The sequence below is a fragment of the Bidens hawaiensis genome, unplaced genomic scaffold (genome assembly GCF_021521415.1).
Source record: "Bidens hawaiensis isolate Kalapana, Puna unplaced genomic scaffold, B.hawaiensis_p1.1 tig00018781_1, whole genome shotgun sequence".
NCBI classification, from domain to species: Eukaryota; Viridiplantae; Streptophyta; class Magnoliopsida; order Asterales; family Asteraceae; genus Bidens; species Bidens hawaiensis.
The window spans coordinates 382,978-402,633 of NW_027492853.1; the positions used below are offsets into that span (position 1 = coordinate 382,978).

Sequence of the window (19,656 nt, forward strand, 5' to 3'; positions counted from 1 at the left end):
ATGAAAGAACACACGCGTTAGAAAGTAACGAATGAGCCCCATTCGTTAAGGAATAGTATAAAGAATTAGACTTTGAAATAATGACAGAAAGGTCCCTGTACTTAGAAAATAATGAATTAATTACAAAAAAGCCCTCGAACTTTATGAGTTAGCAATAAAATAAAAAATTAAGAATTCTAATAAAAATTGTGTCAAGATAGTCTATGGAAATAAAATTTTTCCAAGCTGACTTGGCAGCTCGACCCCAGCCAGGGAGCCCCTTGGACCTTGCTAGGGGCTGCCGTCCCTAGAACCACGCTGCCTGGGGCGCTGCCCCCAGACCCCAGTTTGTTGAGGGTTATTATTAAACTAGAAACGCAATATGGGTAGTGATAGTTAATTGATACGTGTGATTGTTATACAGTTAGTCGCGCACAGCTAATGAAAGGAATAACCATTAAAGGTAAAAGTAACCGCATTCAAGTGAGTTTCTAGCCCCACTTCCTTGTTATGTTTTCGGGTCTGTGTGCATACTCAATGTGAACGTTAATACACTTACCTTAAATGGTAAGTGTATGCTATAATGATTGATGTGATAGTATGTATGAATGTTATGAATGAATGCTTGTCGGTAAGTGAACGATTTTCGGATATTGCACGTATCGACAGGGAAAGTGATATATAGTATGCCTAGTATGAAATATATATGTATGGAAGTATGTAATGAAATGTTTATGTACGAAAGTATGATCATATAAAGAAAGGTAAGTATGATTATAAAACGGATGAAAGGTATGGTTAGAAAAGGGAACAGACCCTAATAATATATGCCAATGTAGGGAACCGACCCTAATAATATCGGCGAATGTAGGAAACCAACCCTAATAATATCAGCGAATGTAGGGGACCGACCCTAATAATATCGGCGAATGTAGGGAACCGAACCTAATAATATCGGCGAAGGTTCTAGGGCAGAATGCTCTTTAAAACGTATATGTATGAATGAAAGTATGTATGTAATTATGAAAGAAAGAATGAAAGTACGTATGTATGTAAGTAAATATGAAGGTGTGTACCTTCATGTGCATATGTAAGTATGTGAATGTATTGTACGTCGTCTGATTAACTAGAACTCACTCAGCGTAGCTGACTTTTAGTATGCACGCAGGTTAATCGACTGAGACAGCTGGCTTGAGGGAGACAAATGGCAGGATTCGAAGAAGCTGGCAATACGAAGATTTGTCATGATGTTTTGATACTATGTTTTATTTATGTATTAAAAATACAAGATACGAATGTTCGTAATGAATGGCTGACTATTATTATTATTATTATTATTCAGCAAAAGTTTTAATTAACTCTGATATTTAGGACTGTGTTTATGAGTAAATCCAACGTCTAAAGTGAGGCACCGGGAACGGGGCCTTACATAATGTATGTTGTCTGATTATCTAGAACTCGCTCAGCGTAGCTGAATTTCATTATGCACGCATGCAAATAGTTTAAAGCAGCTGGCTTGAAGGAGACACATGACATTGGATTGAAGATGTTGACATCTTGAGAAGAATGCTAAAATGTTATATTTTGTTATGTTTTTTTTTTGCAAGACAAATTTGAACAATGTTAAGACAAGATTTGAAATGTTTTGTAATGATGGTTGGTGTTTTTTATGTTCTGCAAAACGTTTTTATTCACTCTGATATATAGAATCATGTTTATGAGTAATCCAACCGCCAATGTAGGGAACTGGGCTTAGGGGCTTACAACAATTAACATACTACAAAAACTAACACATAGTTATATTGTGATAAAAAAACATAAAAATTACTATGCATATGTTTGTATTATAATATAAAAAAAATACAACATACAATCCAACATAAAAACATATTACCTACGGTTGTTTCTAGCATAAGAAAGCGTGTAACCAACACAATATTCAACTTAAATATGTAATTCAACATCAATATATATATATATATATTATAATACATATAGGAAGGGCAAAAGGGTCTTTTACTCAAAACTCTTAAATTTAAGAGTTTTTCAACTTAATAAGCTTAAGGTACCACTCTCAAAGCATAAGGGAGATTTGGAGGGGATTCACAATTCAAAATACTTTTCAAACCCTACTTCGATAATTTGAACCCTCCTCTCTCTCTCTCTCTCTCTCTCTCATCAAACATCGCAGCCACCAAAGCAACACTTGCTCAGATTCAACTTCTAGGGCTTTCCTTGCATTAATCGAAGTTTCTGAGGTAAACTCTTAAGCCTTTTCTATTTTAAATTCATGATTTTTAGTCGGATTCTAATTTAATTTCAAACGTTGTGTCTGCCGTTAATTATTGTTTGTGAACGCAAGCCATGGAGCTAAAACGATGGTCATCATCATCGTACTCAGTAAATCCCACCAATAGCAAAGCTATGGTAGGGTCTGAGGAGGGTAAGATGTAGACAGCCTTACCTCTACCCCATAGAAATAGAGAGGCTGCTTCCGGTGAGACCCCCAGCTCGATAGTGGTTTTGCATCAAGACATAAGGCACATAACACTCAACCATTTGGACACCAGCTGATTGGTGCACGTACATTTGTCTTTCGGCCATCAACGACACCACATGATGCCTGATTAACCTTCCGACACTTTTAACGTTATTTTCACGAAAATAGTAAAATAACGTCAAAATTAGTGAAATTTCACTTTTGCCCACCCGAGGGTTGGTGATGTCATGAAATTTGAGGGTTAGATTTGTTTTAACCGTTTAGGTTTTTATGTCCGGTTTGCTATAGATTTGGTTTGCGAGAATCAAAATTTCATGTCCAGTTAGGTTTATATGTGCAATCATAGTTTGGTTTATGTTCTTGTTTTAGTTAGTTCACTGATATGAAGATGTTTTTCTAATTGCGTGCAGTATATTTTCTCCATGAGGGCCTAAATTTTTGCAAAAACATTACAAAGGTGGTTTTATATGCACATATATAAACTTACTATTTTGCGAAGCAGTGTATTTATGAGGTAACAAGTCACCTAATATTGTTATCTTTTTTTTTTATGTTAACTCAACTTAAAACCATGATGTTGTTAATAATATTTGGAGGAAGTTATAATCCTTCTTTGGTTAATACATTTATTGTTGATTGAAACATTTTCACAAAACCTTATGTACATTCATTAATTTGTATAAAAGTTTATTGTTGATTGTTTGAAAATGCATAGATGGGCACATTGGTTGTTCTAACAGTTGGATTTTGTTTATCATGTGAGTGAATATTAAACAACATTTGAAATTTATGTTGAGATGATACTGATATTTATTGCAACCTTATGTACATGCATTTATGCAGCTATCGTGATTATCCACTTGAAATTGGTTTTGTGAAAAACAACTAAGAAGATGTTGACATGACTATTAAGAAGCTAGAAGATTATCTAAAAGGTCATATGGACATGTCACATACATATGTACATACTAATTCCTTTATATTTTTTACACGTTTTCTAAATTTCTTACAGTTTTTCACAGGCTTTTTTGTTTCATGAAATGCTAAGATTCTATCTCAATTCACATCGATTTAAATTTATTCTTCATGAAGCCAGTCAATCTATCAAATGGGGCCAAGCTCGGGATATGGTCAAATTCATTATATAGCGGGTCAAGGGTCCATGGGAAGATACACGCGCATACATGATGTTGATGAAGTTGCTTGTAGCGAGGATGAAAGTTTTAAGGTTTGGTGAATTATACAACACATTCAAACATTTATATTAATTTATTACTGTATTTTTTAAAAACAAGCAACTGTAACTAAAGTTGTGTGCTATTTGTGGCTGTCTACAGACGTTCCAAACTTCCACCACCTGCCTTCGCCTACCGGTTTTGGGTTCTGGCTAAAAATCAAGGGCAAGAGGAGGAGAAAATGTGGTTCAAGGAAGGTAAGGTATTCATTATCTTTTTAGTTATTATATTTAGTTGGAAGTGAAGGTTCTTGAATAGAGGAAACAATTTTGACATGTTTTAATGTGAATTGGGTCAATTGGGTTATGTTTTATCATTAACGCATTACATAAGTTTTGAGCTAGTTAAAGGTTGCCCAAAAGGAATTTAAAAGAAATGAAACCTCATAACTTTTAAAAATGATAATTATTGAAACAATACTTTAATTTTCAATCATAAATGACATCAGTTGTTTATAAAATTTGGACACAAAATGTTTTGGGTAACCCAATTAATCATGACCTGTTTCGACACACTAAACATACAAGCGTTTTGATGAACACGATGTAACTGAGCAAAACAATCTTAATGATCTCATGATGTGCATTGAACCCGCCATGCCATGTGCAGCCAAACTGCCAAAGAGTTAACCGAAACCGAGCTGAATTAAACGAAAACTGAATTAATTGAAAGTTTGGTTAAATTTGTGGTTTTGTACCCTTTGTTAACCGAATTAACCAAAACCAAACAGGACCGGTTGGGTAGGGTAGGCGGGTCAGTTCTGGTTGGTTCAGTTGGGCAACAGGTCATTTGCTGTATGGTTTGGGCCGACATGTTTACTTTATCGTATTATAGTTTAGTAAGCATAATTTAAAGTTTTATAATTTGTTAATTTGGCTGTTGATATAAAATTGCATGTTTAAAACCAAATGTGATAGCTAATAACTACCCACAAGTGAATATATATCCACTATTTAAAACTAAATGCAAGGGTATTTTAGTCAAACAGTAGAATACATGTTAAAACAGAAAATTGATTCCAAGGCAGTTTGGTCAAGATGTTGCAGCACCAAAATCTGGTATTGAGGTGCTTAAGGTTAGTTTTTTATTTTACTTATTGATTAAAAAATATTGAGTATTTATTAATTAAAACAACTAAATCCGAACTGGAAACCAAAAAACAGAAATAAAAAACTGAAAACCTTTAATCGAGTGAAACATAAAACCGAAACTGAACCGAAACGAAACTATAACCTGGAACCGAACCAGATTCAAAAACCGAATATATTGAAACTGAACTGACACGAAACAACCAAAACTGAACCGGAACTAAAAACCGATTAATGGTGATCATTTTCTCCAAGATGCAACCAAAACTAAAAACCGAAACCAAAACTGAACCGACCTTGTTTTGGTTCCATTCATTGGTGCAAAATGCATGAAATGTATTGACTTGGGGAGTGTTCACTCTTTAGAAGTTTGACATATTACGAGGCCATTTTATGAATTTACATTTTGGTGAACAAACACATGACGGGAAATGACATTGGGGGAGTGTGAGATGGTTATTTTTTTTGGATAAAGATTTAGCAAAAATGCAGCTTCTTTTAAACAAAAAGAGTGAAGAAGACATTTTTGTCAAATGAAGTTCATAAATATAAATTTTAATGTTCTTTTGCTAATAGGCATCTGTGAACGAAGAGGATGTGTGAAGGAAGAGGCTGTTGGAAAATAATAGAAAGCTAAAAAGGTGCTTAAAGAAGTGGTAATGGAGGGTTCTGGTGATTCACAGACCAGTGATGACGGCTGCAGAGTCGAAAACCTACTTTTGACAGCTCAGACGAACGGACATGTGACAATGCAGGTTCAGACTTTGGTGTTAGTAAATTGGATTATGATGGGTTAATCGGTTTTATATAATGTAAACTTTATACTATCCAAATACAGACCCCGTTTATTATTGGTTAATCAAATTTTGGGTTTAAAAAATGATACTTTTTTTTGCTCTTGGGTTTTGCTTTCTCGGGTCAGGTTGGTCATGATCAAATAAGTGACATTTAACTGTTTATTTAATGTTGAATGAAAATAATTAATTTTGAGCATATGAAAAGTTGTATAATTTCATTTGTGTACATGTTCAACCTCCTTCCTTACATGTTGCCTTTGGTTACATGTTGAGAATTGAGATTGGCTATTGAATTTAGGGAAAAACCATGCAACTAAGTTGCATAAGATAATTAATTATATGTTGGATGGCGATTATGAACATGTTGTAATTATTTTTCCCGAAACCCTATATTGTTATCCGGTTCAGTTTTATTTATCTACCGTTAAGTACCATGTTGTAAATTATCGTTTTCACCGCATCGCGTGGGCACCTACTAGTGTGTGTGTGTGTGTGTGTATATATATATATATAAACGAAAACATAAAAATCCTACGTGCCGCGATGTGGTCGCTTCTCCTTTTTTTGAAGTCACCAGATTTGCTTAATTTTTAAATGGAGGCTTCTCATGCATTTGACCCGAATTCACGGGTATGGGTCTCATCCAACCCAGATTTTTCTTATACGGGTTATAACATGTCATTAAATTAAAAACTAATATCACCAAATATTTGATATAAAATCCTATAAAGTAGGGATATACTAAAAATTAATATTTGATTTATTTAAAAAAGATATATATTATTTATAATTAAAAAACCAATTTTATAGTAAAAAATAAACGGGTCTTGAGTCTCATCAAACCCATATAGCTTTTAAATCGGGTTATAACATCTCATTTATTTGTGAAACAATTTATCATCAAACTATAAGTGTAACATCCCGAAATTTCTAAAATAATATTAATTATATTATTTAATATTGGTGGGAAAATTTACTCGGGTTAATGGGAAAATAATAAAATAAAGTGGGAGCTAATACGAGTCGGGCTTGTGTTGGGTTAAGTAATATGGGTAATGGACTTGGGTTAAAATGGAAGGAAGATGGACCATGGGCTCAAGCCCATGACCCATCATATAAATACCTTCATCATGCCTAAATATTTCATTTACACATATTCCATACACCACCAAAACACACACTTAGCTCTCTCTCATCATACTTCCTCTCTCTAGCCGAAACCAAGATAGAAAACCGATCCCGAGCCAAGGTAATGATAGTATTATGTTGTATGAACTCAAACCCGTTAGATTTAGTCACGAAACGACGAGCCGACACCGTTAAACCGTTGAAGTCATAAGATCCAGGTGGTTCGAGTATAAACCGAACCTAAGATGAGCTTAGGGGTCACCCTAGCTCAGATCTGGATCGAACGGGACGAAAAACGGTGAAAACGGTGGTGAAACGGCTGAGATCTCGTTTTTTCGGCGAGATCCCGGTTTTCCGGCGATGACGGCACCGGAAAGGCGGGGCCGGAAATGATGTACGAGGTTAAGAGAATGTCAGGGAATATTTTGACATTTTCTGACCTAAACCTAGTTCGTTAACGGAGACTTAACGAATTAGAATGTAATTCGTTATGCCATTCGTCAAGGGGAGATAACGAAGCAGACACTATTCGTTAAGCCTTTCGTTAAGGAATAAATGACGAACTAACTCCAAATCGTTAAGTAGTTCGTTAAGGAAGAACTGAAGAATGAACCCCCAGTTCGTTAAGGGTTCAGTTTGTTAAAGGACCAGTCCGTTATAAAGGTCCAATTCGTTATGAAAGATGACGAAATAGATAACGAATTAGCTAACGAATCAGGACAACGAAGCTGGATAACGAATCAGATCATGTGCTAGATAACAAATAAAACTGTGATCTGATAACGAATTAGGCTTAATTCGTTACAGAAAATGTGATAGCGAATCTGATGATAATCTAAAATCGTAATGAAAAATGTGTAAAGACAGTTAATAGAAATAAATTTTTTTCAAGCTGACCTGGCAGCTCGACCCTAGCCAGGGGCTCTGCCCCTTAGACCCTGCTAGGGGCTGCCGCCCCTATAACCCACTGCCAGGGGCGCTTCCCCCGGACCCCCGTCCGTTGAGGGTTATAATTATATTAGAAATACGATGAGTAGCGATAGTTAATTGATACACGTAATTATTATACAGTTAGCCTTGCACAGCTCAAGAAAGGAATAACCATAAACAATGAACGTAACCGAGTTCAGGTGAGTTTCTAGCCCCACTTCCTTGTTATGTTTTCGGGGCTGTGTGCATACTCGATGTGAAGTGTGAATACACTTACCTTAAGTGGTAAGTGTATGCTATAATGTTGATATGATATATTTATATATATTATGAATGGATGTCTGTTAGTGCGTGAATGATCTTCGGATATTGCACGTGTAGACAGGGAAGGCAACGTTAGTTGGTGTGCGAACGATCTTCGGATATTGCGCGTACCGTCATTCGGGAATGATCCCCAAGTGGTTATTAGTGTGTAAATGTTGTGATATGAATTGATTATTATGTAAATGATGTAATGATATAAAATGTGTTGTAGACAAGTAGAGGTAGGGCGTGATAGAAGTAGCAAGGGCCTAGTAAGGGTGTTAGTGGCATGACGGTAGTACGTGGTAGGGTAAGCATATGCGTGACTTCGTTATTAAGTGGCATAACGTGATTCGTTATTAACGTGGCAAAGTGGCATAACGTTATTCGTTATTAAAGTGGCTAAGCTGTAGGGGTAAATAAGAGGTAAAGTGGTAAGGTGAGCAGGTTAGATAGTGGACTATGTGTCTTCGGATACGTATATAATGCTTGTGGTGGTCGTATGATAATTTGCTTGATTAACTAGAACTCATTCAGCGTAGCTGACTTTAAGTATGCACGCAGGTGATTTGACCAAAGAGTTAGCATGAGGATGGCACATGGCATGGATTGAACGGATGGGATTTGAAGATGGAAGAAATAATGTTTAAATATAATATTTTGTGTTATGGTATCAAAGAAAAGATTTAATGTTTTGTAACGAATGCCTTAAGTTAACGTTTCCGCGAAAATTTTAATGAACTCTGATTTGTAAGAACTGTGTTTATGAGTAAATCCGACGCTAAAGTAGGGCTATCGGGTTCGGGGCCTTACAATAAGTATTATTAACTTTCATACAATAAAAAAAACAAAAATTCAAAAAATAAATAAATATTAATCTCATTAAATTAAAAACCAATCTTACCAAATATTTGATATAAAAATCCTATAAAGTAGGGATATACTAAAAATTAATATCTGATTTATTTAGTAAAAGATATATATTATTTATAATTAAAAAACCAATTTTATAGTAAAAAAATAAATAGGTCTTGAGTCTCATTAAACCCATATAGCTTTTAAACCAGTTTATAACATCTCATTTATTTATAAAACAATTTATCATCAAATCATAAGTGTATTATTAACTTTCATACAATAAAAAAAAATTAAAATTCAAAAAATTAATAAATATTAAAAAAAATAATATAAAACAACTCCCGTAATATAGGGGATAAAAACTAGTACACACACACACATTGGGAGAGGATCAAGCGAAAACTCATCCTTAGAGAGAAAACCTAAAAACTACTAAGAAATTATTTTTAATTAAAAATTAAAAAATATTTTCAAATTTTCGTTTTTGCCATTATTCTTATATTTTGTTACTTTTCACTCAAAAAAAAATGCATTACTGTTGTATTACACATGTGTATTACTATGTATTTTTATGTTCAATAGTGTTTATTTGAATACATTCAATGTTTTATGTATTGTTTATGTGTAGTAATGTTTTATTATATTCAATATATATATATATATATATATATATATATATATAAAGTCGATGTAGCGCACATGTACGTTAATGTTATGTTACAAATATGTGTAATAGTGTTGAATTATATGCAATACAACATTCTTGCATATATACAATGCACACTATTACACATGCGCATTACAATGACAAAATTACCGACAAGTTGTTTTTTTAAACAATATCCACATATAAGAATGATAGAAAAAAAAAGTAACTATAAAATTTTATTTTTTAAACAAGTTAAAAATAATTCTTTAAGAGTTTTTTGGTTTCCTTTTTAAGAGGAGTTTTCATTTGATTTCACACACACACACACACACACACATATAGGGATAGAGAGGAAGGATCAAGAGAAAACTCCTTCTTAGAGCGAAAACTTAAAAACTCTTAAAGAATTATTTTTAATTAAAAAAATTCATTTTTTTTCTTTCATCTCTCTTGTATTTTGTTACTCTTTACCAGGAAAAAATAAAAAAATGTTCATGTAGTGCACATATGCAATAGTGTTATATTACATATGTGTTATAATGTGTATTTTATATGTTCAATAGTGTTTAATTGCATATATTCAATAGTTTGTATTGTACGTGCAATAGTGTTAAATTATACTAAAAAAATAAATAAAAGTCGATGCAGTGCATATATGCAGTATTTTTTATTATATATACGTAATAGTGTGTATTCGATATGTACAATTGTTTTATATTGCATATATACAATAGTGTGTATCAAATACGTGGAATAGTGTTGTATTCCATGTTGTGCAATACTATTGCATTTATGCAATACATACTATTGCACATATGCACTACACCCACAAGGGGTTTTTTAAATAAAAAAACAATTTCAACATATAAGAAGAATAAAAGAAAAAAAATAATAAAATATTTTTTAAGAAAGTTAAAAATAATTTATAAAATTTTTTAAGTTTTCTCTTTAAAAGGAGTTTAAAAATTGATGTCACCCCTATATTTATGGTTTGGATCAAATACAAATAAAATTAACGTGATAAACATGAGAATCAAATAGAGTAATTATATATACAACTAAAGTAATTATGTAATTACATCATAGAGTAATTAATTACTCTATAATGTAATTACATAACTACTCTACTTGTATATATAATTACTCTACTTGATTCTCACGTTTAGCACGTTAATTTAATTTGTACGTTAACCTTTCCATATATATATATATATATATATATATATATATATATGGACATGTTGAATAGTGAACTAAAAAAGTGAGAAACTTGGAAACTCTTCATTTCACATGTAAAAAGTATTATAAAGCTTGATTTCACATGTAATAAATTAGTTTTAGCATAATTTTTTTTACTTTTACTTATAAATACATGTAGAAAACATTTTAATAAAAAAATTAATTGTATAAAACAAATTACCTTTTTTAACTGAAAATATTTTTTTTAAACGGCTTCTACATGTGTTTATATGTAAAAAGCTCTAAAAAGATTATGTAAAAATGTGTCTTTTACATGAAAAATGAATCTTTTTAGTATTTTGTTTACATGTAAAAAATAAAGAGTTCCCCACTTTTTTGGAGTTCCTCAATGTACTCACCCTATAGAGCGAAGTTATAGTAAGAAGTAGATTTTTTCTAAGAAGTGTAGAAAATGTGTTTTCACCATTATATCTAATAAAGCACACCACACAATAAACACACCGCAACTAAAATAAAACACACCACACAATAAACACACTTTTCATATATACCGTCAGATCAACATTTCTAACGCACCATATTACTTTTTACACTTCTTAGACACACTTCACTTCTTATTATAACCCCACCCATATATATATATATATATATATATTTATATATATATAAGCTACGTGAAAAGTACATATATCCTACACATGTGTATATTAAATATAAATACAAAATATAAACCTACACTTGTATTTCTGCATCAACAATTATATATAACCTACAAAAAATGAAAATAGCCTACACATGTGTATTTAATATTAAAAAAAAACATTTAAATGATATATCTTAAAATACACATGTGTAAATCATATGTATTTTCGTGTAACTTATATATACTTGTTTATGTTGAAATTCATATGTTTGTTAGATGTATATGTGTATATTATATGTTTTTATGCAAAATCACAAGTGTAGGTTATATGCTTTTGTAAAGGTTATGCATTTTTGTATGTTGTGTATTTTTGTTAATATTTAATATCCACATGTAGGATATATATATTTTTGTGTAGTTTATATAACAATTGATGTTGAAATTCATAGGTATGTTGCACATTTTTGCTTATATTATACATTTTTTTTGCTAAAATTAAAAACTAGTATTGGTTATATGATTTGAGTACGTTGTATACTTAATGTTGATATTTAATGATATTTAATTGACACATATGTATGATATATATACTTTTTGTATTGTTCATCACTATAGTTTTTGTAGGTATGTCAACTAAAAAAAATATGTATTGATGACTATTAAAAAAAAGGTTACTCGCTTATGGATGTTGATAAATTGAGTTGGAAAAAAATGTCTTTAGATAGAAAACAATTCTAGTGTACGAATAAATTGTATTAGTAATTGTATGAATAATAGAAAACAATTATATATATATATATATATATATATATATATATATATTAGTTTTTATCCTTCGTATTACGGGTTTTCTTTACATTATTTGTTTTCAATATTTTTATATTTTTTTGAATTTTAATTTAATTTATTGTAAGGTAGTTAATAATGTACTTAAGGTTTGACGATGAAAAGGTTTCACAAATAAATAATATATTATAACCCGATTTAAAAGCTATCAGAGTTGGTCTCACCCACTTATTTTGTTTACTATAAAATTGTTTCTTAATTAATAAATAATATCTTTTAAAAAAATCAATTATTAATTTTTAGTATATCCCTATTTTATAGGATTTTCATATCAAATATTTGGTAAGATTAATTTTTAATTTAATGAGATGTTATAACCCGTTTAAGGGTTATCTGGGTTTAGTGAGACCCATACCCGTGAATTCGGGTCAAATGCATGAGAAGCTTTCATTTACAATTAAAACCATCTGGTGGCTTGAGAAAAGTTAGAGAACAACCAGAGAGCTTTTAAAGGTTTCGTTTATATATATACTAGTTTTTATTCCCGCATTACGAGGTTGTTTTACATTATTCATTTCTAATATTTATATATTTTGTTAGATTTTTTAATTATATTTATTGTAAAGTAGTTAATAATATAATTAGGATGGATTTGATGATAAAAGAGTTTCACAAATAAAGCTATCTGTTTTTTGTGACACCCGTGACCCACTTTTTTTACTATTAATTTTTTTTCTTAATTATAAATATATATTTTTAAAATAGGATATTAATTTTAAGTATATCCCTATTTTATAATAATTTTCATAAAATATTTGGTGAGATTAATTTTTAATTTAATGAGATTTTATAATCCGTTTAAGGTTATATCATCTCAATAATCTGAAACTAAAAAACAAATATGAACAAAATCCATTTCTTTACATAATGATGTAACCTAACTACACATGTGCAAGTTATTTGTAGGTTATATCATCTAAATCTAACCTACAATGCATGGGTAATTTTTGGGAAAAAAAACAAACAAAAATATGTGAACATACTCGTTTGTACATGAAACCTACGTTAAAGATCTTGAAATTTGATTTTCATGAGAATGCCCTTTTTGGATTAGAGGCCTATTATAAAGGGATAAGATGTAAGAAACAATGCACGAATGTGTTCAAAACTTCTAGTCTTCACCTACTTAATCCAAAATTCCGTTGTAAAGTATTTATATTAGCATACATGTTTTCTTATGTTTCTAATCATCAAATTTGAGTATATATCCAAAGTTTGAACTTGACTCCTAAAAAGGGCATCCACAATATATGTGAAATATGAGAAATCACAAGCATAATGATATCAAGGATGTACCACTACTAGTCCTCACTGAAAAAGTGTGTACGTGTTCAAAGTAAGGGGCGTATACTTACTTGACTTCATGATTCTGAAGACAATATGAGGTTTTGGTCCTTCAAATGCATGAGTCTTTGGAGCCAAAGCTATAAGAACATGAGAAAGTAATCCCTTCTTGACCATGAGTTCGGGGGTGATCAGACACTACTTTTAGAGCAATATCTAGAAAGAAAAATTATCTTCACTTTATGAGAGAAATTATATACGTAGGTTGATCAGTAAAGAACCAACCATAAATTTGTAAAGAGAAACATAGCAACTGCCGACAAATAGATCATAAAAGCAACCACAAACCATATGATCTAGCTAGATGAGTAAATCATATATATATATATATATATATATATATATGCATATGTTAGATTATGAACCTATTGTGCTATTAATATTATAAACATAGTGTGATGTTATAGCTACGCATATTTTGTATACTAGTGAGTAATAAATTAGAACCATTAATTTGGTCATTTAACAATATCCAACATGGTGCTGTGCCTGGGATTCTCCCTAAGAATCCTTTTTTTTAATTGGATCGCTGCTTTCGCTTTGGCTGGTTCCTATTTCCCAACCAATACGGCTATTCTTGTCATCGATCATTCTTCGTTGCAATCCCATTCATTGTTGATTCGATCCTCAATTGCTGGATCCTATCTTAAGTATGTATCTAAGTCTGTTTACTGTTGCTAACTCCAAAGCCAAACACCATATGATTACCCATTATATTATTCCTTTGCCTACGCCTTCAATCCAATTTAGTCTACGTCTTCAAATTTATCATGCGCTTTCAAATTTAATAGCATAGGCTAAAATTTGAAAGGATAGGCTAAATTTAATCTGTGTCAAATTTGTGTATGCTAAACTTAATCTATAGGCAAAATTTGAAAGTGTAGGCTACAATTTAAAAGTTATGTAAAAATTTGGAAGTATATGCTAAATTTACATGTAAGCTAAGCCAGTGTGTTATTTGGTAGGCTAAATTTAGTTTACGGGTGAGACGTGTTGCTCCTTGATTGGTCAGAAGCTAAGTCACGAAACTTGTGGAATCTTACTTTAATATTAAAACAAAACTATTTGGACACATGACACCATTCTAACATGTTCACATAGATTCTTACTAGTTTTAACAATTATTTAATTAAGTAATTTTAAATTAAAATTAAATATGTTTTTATACGCCATTCCATCCATAATTAGTCAGCTAATAACATGGATGTAAACTGTATTTTTTATTACTTATAATTACTAAATTATGTTACTAAACAGCCAAATAGAAAATCCAAAGTCATTTCACCATATAAGACAATTGACATTGATATGCTATTCATCCATTTTAAGCTTCTTCACAATATAATGCATTTTCATATATTACCCGACCAATAACTTATTTCACTATATTTTGTAACTTAATGTTTTTCAATATTATATTTTAATTGCCCATAAAAATTTTTCCGTCTATTGATTATGTGATATTCTAATCTTATATACCTAATAAGAAATTACTAGCAAGTATATTAAATTGTTAAATAGTGAACCTACAATTCTGATAACTTTATATTCATCCAGTTTATTCTAATTACAAAAAAACCTAACATTTACATAAATCATATTTACACGTAAATTCATAATTTTATACTTAGTTAAATAAACAATCATATATGTTTAAATTTACCTTACACGGGCCACTAACCTAGTAAAAAAATAAGTCTATCACATAGATAAGTAGATAACAGCTAATATAAGTACTTACCAAAGATATCAGTTTCGACACATTTTTGTAGGACCCAACCCCGTTTCTCATGTGACCAAAGTTCTCCGGTCATTTTGTTAGACTTATCATAAAGAAACCTCACCATATCACCTTCTGCAAATAAAGCAGCCATATAGAGTGGCATCATTCTATTATTACCAGGGATATTTACTAATCTTGGATTCTTTTCCACCAGTATGCTTGCTGATTTTACATTTCTCGCCGCAGCTGCTAAACAGAGTGCGGTATTGTCACTTTTATTCTGCAGTTCCAGATCCTTTTCACCCATCAAATCTACTAGATTAATCACAAACTCTTCCACAGACTTGGTGGCTTCTGCTGATACCGCCACATGAAGCAGTGTTTCATAATTATGGGTGATAGCATAATGTATAAGATCTGGTTGCTTATCAAGAAACACTTTAGCAGCCTTCCAATCTCCTTTGATTGCTGCTTCATAAAGTGGAACACCAACCTTGATGTACTTTTCTCTACTTCCTACAATTTAAACAATGTTATTAACATTGAAAATAATTAACCACCAGCTGCTAGCTCCTAGTACTTGAGAAATTTAAATTACCTTGAATTAGATCTAAACGTGGTAGGTTCGATGCGTGTGGTGACTCGGATACATGAGCAATTGGAACGATAATATGGTTGTGTTGCTGCTGATCATAGTTTAAGGGAATTCTGAGAGCTGCAGGATCAGAGCCTGTACTTGCCTGGTTCATTTTTTTTTGGCTACTTGGTTCTCTTCTATCTCAGAGTCATTGATTACTAAGTTCTACAATTATCGGAGATCTTAAGGGCATAGATCTGGATTTATTGAAGTGAAGTAAAGTCAATGTCTTTATTTAAGCACCATAATTAAGGTATGATTTTTTTAACTATTAATCAAAGATTTGAATATTATAAAAATGCTGTGTTTATTTAAAGAAAATATAATAGACAATGAAATGTGTTTTATATTCAGAAAATACCCAAATTGTTATGAATACATCATATTGTGGTGACTTTCTACGTAAGGCCATGAGGTATACTCTAACATCTACATGGGTTAACATGACGTGACATTTTAAAGATGGATTAAACCACTCCCCACTTGTGTTAAGTGTGTTAAAATGGCTCATGGATTATGCTTCTAACGTGTTAAAATGAACAATATGCATTAAATATGTATTAATTACTAATTGTTTAGTTATTATTTATTTTGGTAATTAAACTAAATGTTTGATTTTAAATTAAATATTAATAGGAGAGAGATGAAGTTAAATGAGTTAAACCATTTCCTTTGGATGACATGGAGTGAAAGAGAAAAAATGAGTGATGTGGAGCTTATGTGGAGTTAGAATAGGTTAGAGTATACCTCATGGCCTAAATAACTTTCATCTATTCTTTATCCTTGTATTAATGTAAAGCTCTTATATATTTTTTACATGGCCATGGCCATGTGTTCAAATAAACGACCCTCCACATGGCAGGGTCCTTGCATATGTCACGCCAAGCGGTGCACACTATCTGGGAATTTTGGACTATGTCTACCGCACCGACTCTTTGGAGGATAATGATCATTAAATCTAACGGGAGATCCAGCCAGTTCCTTCTCCGTTTACGCACTCGCCACGGCTGTTTGAGTTTTCGAACAAACTTGAATATCCTTTTTAGTTTTGATTTTGGTGACACTGTAGTCGCTTCAACATTCACAAATCTAAATCAAACACAGAACCCTAGAACAAGAGAATCGGTGTAGCTTCTCATAAGAAATTGGTATAAATTAATGAGAAATTTAAAAACCTTACAAACCAAAATCAAAGAAATCGTAAAACTCACATCGCTATCAACAGTAGAATCGTCCTGTTAAGACACTACGTACGTGAATATCGACTTTTAACCACACATGTGGTCTAGGCGATTTGCCACACTTCGGCTTAAATGTGTGGCTAAAAGGTCTTTGACCATGTTTGAAAACCTTCCAGAATGTTTTGGCCACACATGTTATTCTTCATGTGACCATTCTATACCTACTCAGGTACTTTTCGCCACACTTTGAAAAAAATTGTGACAAAATCTAGCCACGTTATAAAAACGTGTGGTGAAATGCGACCTACAGTCATAGTTTGATTGATCATTGATACATGTGACCAAAAATACATGCATTAGCCACAAACTGTGACATTTAACTAGCCACATGTTTTAATAGTGTGGCCAAATGTGACGAACGGCTACTGTATTAATAAGAGATGTGTCTAAAAGGTAAAAGATATAGCCACTTATATTACGTTGTGTGGCCTAATATCACATTTGTTAGCCACATTTTTAATAATGTGGCGAAATATGACGAACAACCATTGTATTTATTAGTAATGTGGCTAAAACGCTTAAAATATATGGCCACTTATACGAGGTTGTGTGACCAAAGAGTAGTTTAGTTTTATATGGCTAAAACGCTTTATTTTTCCTAAGTACCATCACCTTCACCTCCTCCCAATTACAAACCTAATCTATAAACATCGATTGAAGCTCATTACTTTTCTTCATCACTTTGATTCTTGCTCCAAACTTCATCAACCATCCTGCGATCAAATCTAACGGGGGTTTTCAACATGATTAATTATGTAAGACCCCGTTCCCGGTAGCCCTACTTTGGGCGTTGGATTTACTCATAAACACAGTTCTACAAATCAGAGTTTATTAAAACTTTCACGGAAACGTTAACTTAAATCATTCATTACAAAGCATTAAATCTTTTCTTTAAAACCATGATAATAAACATCACATTTTAAAACACAATTTCTTTCATCTTCAAATGCCAGCCGCTCAATCCGTGCCATGTGCCAACTTTATGCTAGCTCTTTAATCATATTCACCTGCGTGCATACTAAAAGTCAGCTACGCTGAGTGAGTTCTAGTTAATCAGGCGACATACAATGCATACACATATCTTACATACATACATATCTTAACCTTGTATAAATATCCATAAGAGAAACGTCACATAATATCTATTAAAAGAACCATGGCTATTGACCATGCTATATATATATTCCATAGAGGGACGCTCTGTATAAATTTTCCATAGAAGGACGCTCTATATACTTCCATAGAAGGAACATCCTATATATTTCCATAGAAGGAACACTATGCTTTCCATTAAAGGAACACTGTACTTTCCATTAAAGGAACACTGTACTTTCCATTAAAGGAACACTCTATACATATTTTCCGTAGAAGGAACTCTGTACGTAATTTATTATTTAATATCCATATAAGGAGACAATCACTATTCTTGGAAATACATGCAATATCCGAAGATCGTTCATGTACCGACAATCAATCATCGTTACATTACATACAATATTCAAATATATATCTATAATCTGACAGTACGTGCAATATCCGAAGATCGTTCACGTACCGACAAGCTTTCATTCTCATTCAAGACATATATAGATAACATATAAATCATACATGGCATACACTTACCAATTAAGGTAGGTGTATTAACTATCACATCGAGTATGCACACAGCCCCGAAAACATAACAAGGAATGGGGCTAGAAACTCACCTGAACTCGGTTACGTTCACTGTTGATGGTTACTCCTTTCCGAGAGATGTGTACGGCTAACTGTATAACAATTACACGTAACGATTAACTATCACTACCCATATCACGTTTCTAGTATAACAATAGCCCACAACGAACGGAGGTCCGGGGGCAGCGCCCCTGGCAGCGGAGTTCTAGGGGCGGCAGCCCCTAGCGGGGTCCAATGGGCAGAGCCCCTGGCTGGGGTTAAGCTGCCAGGTCAGCTTGGAAAAATTTTATTTTCACTAATTGTCTTAACACATTTTCCATTAGGATTTTAATATTATCATCCAATTCGCTAACTCATTTGCTATAACGAATTAAGCCTAATTCGCTATTCTGGTTCGTTATCCTCACATAACGAATTGGCAAGTAACGAATCACCTGATTCGTTACTTGATTCGTTATGCTAAATCGTTATCTGAACATCATCTGATTCATTACTTTAGTATAGCGAATGAGCATATAACGAATTACCAGATTCTTTATCTTATCTAACGAATGGATAGATAACGAACTAAGAGCTCATTCGTTATCAAGTCTCACGAATTGGGTCCCATTCGTTATGAACGCGTAACGAATTGGTCAATCATAACGAATCATCTATGTTCTTATCCAGACTTTGACTTGGGGTCAAAGTCAAAATTGTCAAGAACACCCAACAGTCAAACGATGTTAGATCTGCGATTAAATCTTCATTTCTTAACGAGAAATCATGATTTAAGTATCATTGGAATCGTCTATGCAGCGCGCACAAACCCCAAGGGTCCAATCATTCAAATATCTTAGTTTAAGGGTGCGATTTATGTATATACATACGGGTTCTATTAG

At 32.3% G+C, this 19,656-nt stretch overlaps 1 pseudogene; it reads right to left on the minus strand.

The window, feature by feature from the left end:
- Positions 1–15,972, minus strand: part of LOC143557045 (uncharacterized) — a 32,206-nt pseudogene extending 16,234 nt beyond the window's left edge.
- Between the last annotated feature and the right edge of the window lie 3,684 nt (positions 15,973–19,656).